The sequence below is a fragment of the Rhinoderma darwinii genome, chromosome 8 (assembly GCF_050947455.1).
Source record: "Rhinoderma darwinii isolate aRhiDar2 chromosome 8, aRhiDar2.hap1, whole genome shotgun sequence".
NCBI lineage: Eukaryota > Metazoa > Chordata > Amphibia > Anura > Rhinodermatidae > Rhinoderma > Rhinoderma darwinii.
This window is the reverse complement of record NC_134694.1, coordinates 83,489,513-83,498,071: the sequence shown is the minus strand read 5'-3', so window position 1 is coordinate 83,498,071 and position 8,559 is coordinate 83,489,513. Positions and strand designations below refer to the sequence as shown.

Genomic DNA, 8,559 nt, shown 5'->3' with positions numbered 1-8,559 from the left:
ATGAATGAAAATCCAGATCAACCTCTTAATGTCCTATAATATATTACAAATTTCTGGAGGCTTTCCATAGAGTGCCCGCAATATACTTAATTACTTTAAATGCATCATCAGCTGCCATTGCTATAGTAACATACATGCAGTCCCACAGCTTACCAGTTCAAGTTGATGGCTTAACCTCTTCTGGGATAAATTCCCTGTGATGTGACATTACATTGTATCCCTAGATATAGGTAATATCCTTCATCCTTTGGTTGCTATTTGCTGGAACTGTGTCCTGTTTTTAATGCAAATTTGCAATGATATAAACAAAGATAGTTGGGATTATAAAAAGTATATACGATACATTTAGAGATGAAACAGACTCAATTTAATAAAAAATGAGAACTGACGGAGTTACGATACCTGCAGTCCTATGTAAAACCACAGATGACAGATCTTGAAGTGACTTTAAATCCGTTCTGCCAAATGAGCCAAAAATACTCAGCGCTGCTATATATGTAATTTGACAATTATTACACAGGGACTGACCATGCTGCAAGTGGAAGAATGAGATGACTCAGGCAAACATTGTGCTGTTTTTTTGGGGTTATTCTTACAGTAGTACAAACAGCAGAACAGAGGTTGGTGAAGGATCCTGAGTGTGCATCTGCATTTGTTGCGTGTGTATGTGTGCAAGGTGTTAGGCAGAGGCTGACAGGGGGATGACAGGGTGGGAGGGAGAGGATAGAGGGAGGTGCGAGCATTTCACTGACTGCTGCTTCTGCTCCTTGAAACACACACACATACAAGCATCATACAATAGCATCCGCAATCTTCATCCAAAGGTAGCCCTTTCCAGGAGGCATCCGCTCATTTCCATTGAAATTATGATGGAGGGGCCCATTTATGGCATTGCGCAATACAACAATGAGTTATGGTAGGGGTATGCTAAACTCTCCCCTGTTTTTCCAGTGGAAGATGCTTTCATCTCCAGCTTTCTATTGAATCAAAGAAACCATGATGTTGAATGCTGTATATAATCTCCAAATGGAAAAGAGGTTATTGGTTCTTTGGATCGCTATAAAGAAGATATAAGAAGAAAGTGTTGTCATTGCCTGTGGTGTTTATTTATTATTGTTCCTTTTCTACAACCATGGGGAAGTTTGGGAGAGAATAGGAATATGTGTGACTCATTGGACTTACTGAGCTTCTTCTTAGGTTAACAAGAGGATGTATAAAAGAAGTGGATGCAGCGTACACAAGGAGATCTCTGATGATGTAGACCATAAGTGTCAGCCTAGGTAAGTCCATTGTATTCACATCTATTGTTCTCTGTTGTAATACTGCTTTCCAAGGGGCCTCAAGTAGACAATCTAAGCAATGCTAAGACAAAACTGGATTTATTAAGCATGCTGCAATCATTATTTATGTCTTGGAAAAATGTCACGCTATAATATTTAATAAATGCTATGCTTTAATGTTTTGGATTCACTATTCCAATCCTTAACCCATGCACCATAAACCATGGTGTTCTCGACAACCGCTTAAGTATTAATATCCACCAGAACGGAAAAGCCGGAGTTAAGGCAATTAAATGAACCTGATGTTTAATCCGCACAGTGATTCACAGAATTATATCTACTGCATTGGTGGAATTTTGGAATATTTACTTTTAGATTTTGTCTGACCCAGTTTTTCCATGTTGGATCTTCTGTTTTGTGTACTATTTCTAAACCTGTAAATTGTTCCAGTGAGATCCTTGACCTCTTTAACGTCAGGTTTATTACACAGAATCCACTTATATGACAGCTCTGTATATATGCATACTTACTGGCTGCATGATACAACACACAGTCAGAACGATATACGTTAACTGACACCTCACGTTTATAAACACACATTTTTGGAGATTTTCTGCTGCTCTGTTATGATCTGCATAGTGTCCTATATTTTGAGTAGGATCTGATTGCAAGCTTAGATGCCTCTTTTGCTTTTGCGAAACTGATCGAATGATAATAGCTAACAAATTGATGGTTTGAAATGACAAGGTGTTGGTAAGAATAATGTATTCTCTATATTTAGTTCAATATATATTTGATGATATAATATGACTGTTCATTCATTGCATGGTCTGTAAGCCTGCCTGCTGTCATAAAGTAAAGAGGGCATATACTACTAGGAGCAGATCTAGGGTATCTGTTTGCACCAATTACTAACCTACTGTCTCTAGTATCTCTGAAATGGCTAATACAGCAGCTGCATCATCTATATACCTGAATATTTGCAACAGGTTTAAAACCCTCCTATAAATGCTTTAGTACAGCAGCGGCTAGGATCGCAGTTGTCTTATTCTTCTCTGGAGCATACCTTAGATGTAGCCATATTACATGGTTTATTACAGTATGGACCCACAAAGCCTCCAAATATAGAGCATCTTGCTTCATATTCACATTGCACACAGTTCAGCATAGAGTACAGATCCTCTTGGATGTAGACTTCATTGCAGAATATTTTTCCATTTTATGAACATTACATAACATCAATTTAAAACATGACCACGTCATAGTAAATATTAGAAATGGTATTTGGTGTTATATTTATCATCATTATTGATATTCTTATTATCTGATATAGAGCTTATCATATAGCATGCCAGCATATGTCACTCAGATTATGTGATTCATTCCAAGGCAGGAATTCCATTTATCGCTACATTTATGTACAATAATTGACAAAATAGAAAGTTAGAGCTAAATATCATCAGCTGGTATGTTCATTCACAGGGCCAAGGAATGCCTGGTTTTCTATTAGGCCCCTTTGTGCTATATAATCTATATAAAAGATTTGTCTGATTTGAATAATAGCTTTTCAAATCGAATCAAGTAATACTTTGTTGTCGACTATAACAATTCCATAGACCGCAATCCTCATGTTTAAAAAAAATGTGAAAACACCGTGGGATTAGTGCCTATACAATAACATATCATACAAACCATCACATAGACATATTTAGAAGACGCACTGCTGTTGGATAAAAACTTTCTCTATACCTATATGTACGTGCCCTATTCACACAATATCTCCTACCCGATGATAACCATACAAACAGACCATGTGACTGGTTCTTGTGACTGGTCTTTTTAAGATACTGTTGGCCGTACCTTCGCATCTTTCTTCAAAAATACCGTGCACGAGCATAACATCCAATTATGGACCTGCATGTCTTTACCTTGTTTTAAAGTGATGAATTAAAGTTTGCAATTTTATTGGATCGAGTGATGGACATCAACTTCTTCAATACATCCACGTTTCTCATCTGCTGCTGACGCAGAATAGTTTGTCTACAAGCACCAAACAAAATTACATCATGGTGTCAGAAATACCTGAGGCGCACGATGTGCGGACCATTCTACCGAACAAACGCCGTTCCTTCGTTGTCTCTACACCAAACCAAATAGAAATTCTGTAGGGTACAATACTCTCCATTGTTGCCTGATTAAAAACTGTAGAACCCAAACACTAAAACCACTTTTTGCAAAAAAAAGTCACAAAAAAAATCAATACACTGCTAGGCCTTCTTACCTATGCAATATATTGTATCGGACCACGTCAGATTTTGAGATATAGTAATACCTAAGAGCTTAAATTGCCGGTTCCCTGGGGTAAAACTGATTCCATGTGGGTCCCGCAGCTAGGACATCCTTTCACGACTCAGAACAACATTTGTTGTTGGGGAACCACAATGTCAATGTTATTTTCAATCGGGGAAAACTACCCATTATACAGCAACCATTACAATCAATGGGTCTTTATTTTTTTTATTACTAGCAAAACTTTTTTTTACTTGTTATTAATAAGAATGTGAATATTTTTGTAATGGAAAAACATTCCGATGTCTATTTTGCGACGTTTTGCACATGGCTTTATGTAATTTATACAACTTACACTAAAAATGTAGGTGCTCTGTTTATTCCATGTTTGCCAAGTCTTCTTTGCTGTCAGATGTCTTTGGCCACAGCAGCAATAAAGCAAGAGGAGTTGCAGATTTGCAAACACATTTAAAGGCTGTGGACACCTTTTTGAGGGATTTTTTAAATAAATAGATTAGTCAATGTGTTTCGTGGATGTATTGAAGAAGATGATTTCCAGCACTCGATCCAATAAAATGCCAAACTTTAATTTATCACTTTAAAACAAGGTAAAAACATGTTTTTACCTTGTTTTAAAGTGATGAATGAAAGTTTGGGATTATATTGGATCGAGTGCTTGACATCAACTTCTTCAATACATCCACGTTTCTCATCTGCTGCTGATGCAGAATAGTTTGTCTACAAGCGCCAAACAAAATTAGAGAATGGTGTCAGAAATACCTGAGGCGCATGATGAGCGTACCAACGGTTTTTTTTTCTCCTTTTTTTTCTGGTGTGTTTAGTGTAACTTTGTCATTAGTCTTTTTTAAAAACTCGTTTTACTTTTAGAGATACAGCTGTTTGATATTCTCTATACAGAACAGCTGTATCTCTAGTTTTACACTGAATCCGTCAGTCCCGTTGACATGATGGGTTCAGTGTCGGAGGGTCCTGCATCCACCTGTAATCAATCACATCTAAGTTATGAACTTAGATGTGATCGATTACTGGTGGATCCTGCATGTCACTGACACGCAGGACCCACCCACCAAATCTGTCAGGTCCGCAGGACTGACTGATTTAGTATAAAACAAGAGATACAGCTGCTGTGTATAGAGAATACAGAACCGCTGTATCTCCAAAAGTAAAACTACTGTATTTTTTAATAAAGACTAATTACAAAGTTACACTAAACACACTGACTAACAAATTTATAAAAAAAAAAAATGCCCTCAAAGGTGTTCATAGCTTTTAAGCCTGAATGCTTAAAGTGTCCACAAACTCTTCGCAACATAAGAGAATAGCAGCATAAGGCCCCATGCACACGACCGTGCCCATAATTACGACCCGTAATTACGGGCACAGACGGCCGTGGACAGCCATCCACATTTACAATTATATAACTTATAATTATAAAGTATGGGAGCACTGTCCGTAAAATAAAAAAATAGGACATGTCCTATTTTTTTTAGTAAAGTTTCTACGGCACGGACACCTTCCCGTAAGAATACGGGAAGGTGTCCGTCGGCCATAGAAATGAATGGGTCCGTAATTATGACCTTAACTACGAGCGATTTTACGGTCGTGTGCATGGAGCCTAAGTGTTGGATGAATGGGTGGCCTGTGTCATTGTCAGTGATGGTTAGGTAATATGCCCTGCTAACTCATGGCCTTCCATGTACACTACACCCCCAGTTATGCCTGCCCTTCCCTCTGTGTTATATATAACAGACTGTGTAACAAAACTTTGACAATTACTTCAAGAAGCAAGAAAGAAAAAGAAAAATTTGGGGAAAGAAAAATTTGGGAATTCAAGATGATGATAAAATTCCAGTCATTGACACAAGGCCTCAATCTAACACCGGGATTTATGAGCCACTACATGGACACACGTCACGTCCCCCATCAGACTGACTCCAGATGCCTTAACTCCTAAGTCATCACTCCTATAACCTCAGTTTTATTGCCCCGGCTTATCTTAATGATATATCACTTCATGTACTAATTGTCTTTGTGTAACATCTAAATGTTGTGCTTTTTTCTAAGTCATTCATTTGTAAACTGCCTGAAGAAGGAGCCTCTGCGCTCTGAAACCCGCATATAGAACTTTTATGGTTAGCCAATAAAGGTATCATACCTATTAAACTATTGTCTTTTTTGACACAAAAGTATTTAACATTTCATATTGTCTCTGGCTAACACGGTACTACACTATTTTTTACTGTACTTCAAGAAGCAAGCAAATTTCATTTCACTTTTGTAGACAGTTGTGTACATTTTACAAGAATACATCAATCTCTTAAGATTTTTAATACACACATACAATTTTAATAAGACATGTCATGAGGCTGAAACTTGTATATTCATTCTTATTCCTTGCATACGTATACTATACAAAATCCTACTATTCTATTATACTAATCTAACAAACCTATATGTATACCCAACATAACGTCTACTATCTAGACATGCTATCTGTGAGATGTACAGAAATGAATTGCCCTATTTATTGTCATTTCCTGTGGTCCTATCTAATTCTCTCCAGTGAATTGCTAATACATTGCGTGGTTGATATAATTGATTACCACATCCTCCCTCGACACTTACATCAGATTCAATACTAATGGTAGTGCATCGTTTTATATGCCCTAGATTTATAAATGTCAAATGAAAACAATGTTAAAACTCCTGTTGTGTTCCTATTCTCGAGAACAAGGCTACCTAGTTGTCTCTCCAAATAATTTTGATTATATCTTTGCAGGCAAAAGGGAAATCAAATACTTTGTATGACTATATACTCGTGTTCACTAGTATTTGACATGCAAACATGCGGCTATAACGGGAATGCAGCTCTTTAAATTGAAATACTTTGTGTAGCAGGTTAAGAAAATTCAATGACAATCCATCTTCTTCTTGTGTAATTGAACAATGTGCCGTTTACAGCCAATGTTTCTGTTTTAATTTTATTCCTACGATTGTGGGTCTTTTTTTATTTTAAAAACTATCTATCTATCTATCTATCTATCTATCTATCTATCTATCTATCTATCTATCTATCTATCTATCTATCTATCTATCTATCTATCTATCTATCTATCTATCTATCTATCTATCTATCTATCTATCTATCTATCTATCTATCTATCTATCTATACGCCTACCTTCTATGCCCCTAAAAGAGTAATTTGTGTTTACCACAGAAATTTATTCTGAGGGTCCACCCTCTAGTTATAAATGTACAATACTATTTTCAGAAAATTACATACACCATAAGTTCTTGTACCTTTTTATTGCGCACACACAACATGTCTTTAAGATATGTTGATTTAAGATAGGTTAATTAATACAAAAGTAATAAACCCAAACAACAAGTCATCCACTACCATGTCAGCATCAGATGGGGTTGTCTATTGCCGGATCTCATGGACTCAGTTGAGGTATTTTCGTTTTACTATGTTATACCCTGGGCCAACTAGAGGATTCTCTGCTCCTCTACTGTATAGTAAAATTCAGTATTTTTATTGTGATGTTTAAATGCGGGGTCATGGTGACAAACTGGTTATTCTGGTCAGTAATGTGGTCAGCAATTTATTAATCAATAGATGCAATCGGAAGTCAATCTTGTATACTAAAGGACTTCAGAAAGGACTGGTTACAGCCAAAGCAGAGGGATTTTACGATTTTAATATCCGTGAAAAAGCTGCATGAAGCATTGAAACTACGTATATCAGTGTGCCAGGGACTTGCTTTGTATCTCTCACTGCTACATCATTGAATTGTCTGGTAATGAAGGCTGGAAGACTTTATGCCCTATGTATTGTATAGCTAGTGTTGTATTGTACCTGCATGTATAGTCAAAGCTTTAAACGAGAAAATATAGGTGTATAGATATCATAGCCAATGCTGCATCATCTATTTCTCGAGAAATAACCCGTCATTTATTCTAAAGTGAAAGAGAATTTAGTTTTATAAGATAAAAATTTGGCAGCTGGTCAGAATTTAATGCAGCATGTAAATACCAACTCATTGATCATTTTATTTCAGGGTAAATAAAGTGTTACTGTCATTGTAATTGAAATAACTGTATTGGAGTATATAAACCGGGCCTATAGAAGTGAACATTGGTATTACTCTAATTTACCAATATAGTTACAGGGAGATAGGCTTTGTGTATCTGTGCCTCGTTCAGAATTGATAGGCCAGTCTGCTCTCCACTGGTATGATATATACACAGAGTGCCCTGTATACATCATATCCATAGAAAACACATCAACCAATAGATCCTGCAAGGGACACTCTAGAGGGCTTGTGTCTCATCAGAACAACCTCTTCTCTAAATAAGAATCCGCTGGCAATCCGCTAATCCCCGTGAATCCAGCAGCTGAAATCTCTGTATGTCACTGCTGGAAAAAAAGTGGTATTAAACATAGTTGACAATAGTCTTGATTTTCTTTAAAAGCGCGTGTTTCTGGGTAGTTTAAGAGCGTTCCTGGCTGGAATGCAAATGTTGGTAGGTATTACATGGCATCCATTTAAAGGAGTCCTCGTTGGAGCTGTTCAAAATACCCTTTATAGATCTGTATATTCATATGCCCTAATAGGTTATATGGACAGTAGTTGTCCCACTGGGAAAAAACCCTTTAATGGACCTGTGCCTTTTTCAACTTAAGTAACTATGTTACTAAACTTCTGTTTTTCATGTTTCCTCAAACTCTTAAATTTAATTAAGCTTCTGAAATCATGTAGCAAGGAGACAACTGGGTAAGGGCCATCAGCGTGCTCCCGATCTCTTGTAGGCCTCAGGTCTAAGCCAGGCTGTGGCCTACAAGAGCAAATGGCGGAGCAGGGAACCAATGGCCAGGGGTTGGCTGGCAAATTTTAGTCTGCGGGGCAAGCACACAGCACTGGCCCAAGAGTAGTGGCCCATTCTGGGGGCACTGGGTAATTGGCG

The 8,559-nt window shown here is 37.3% G+C and overlaps 1 protein-coding gene across 1 annotated transcript in view; it reads left to right on the top strand.

Moving 5' to 3' along the window:
* Nucleotides 1-779: 779 nt before the first annotated feature.
* Nucleotides 780-8,559, top strand: part of TRPC5 (transient receptor potential cation channel subfamily C member 5) — a 311,378-nt gene continuing 303,598 nt past the window's right edge. The window contains exon 1 of the mRNA XM_075835838.1: nt 780-1,280. The gene's annotated coding sequence lies outside the window, so the exon portion shown is untranslated. The remainder of the gene's footprint in view (nt 1,281-8,559) is intronic.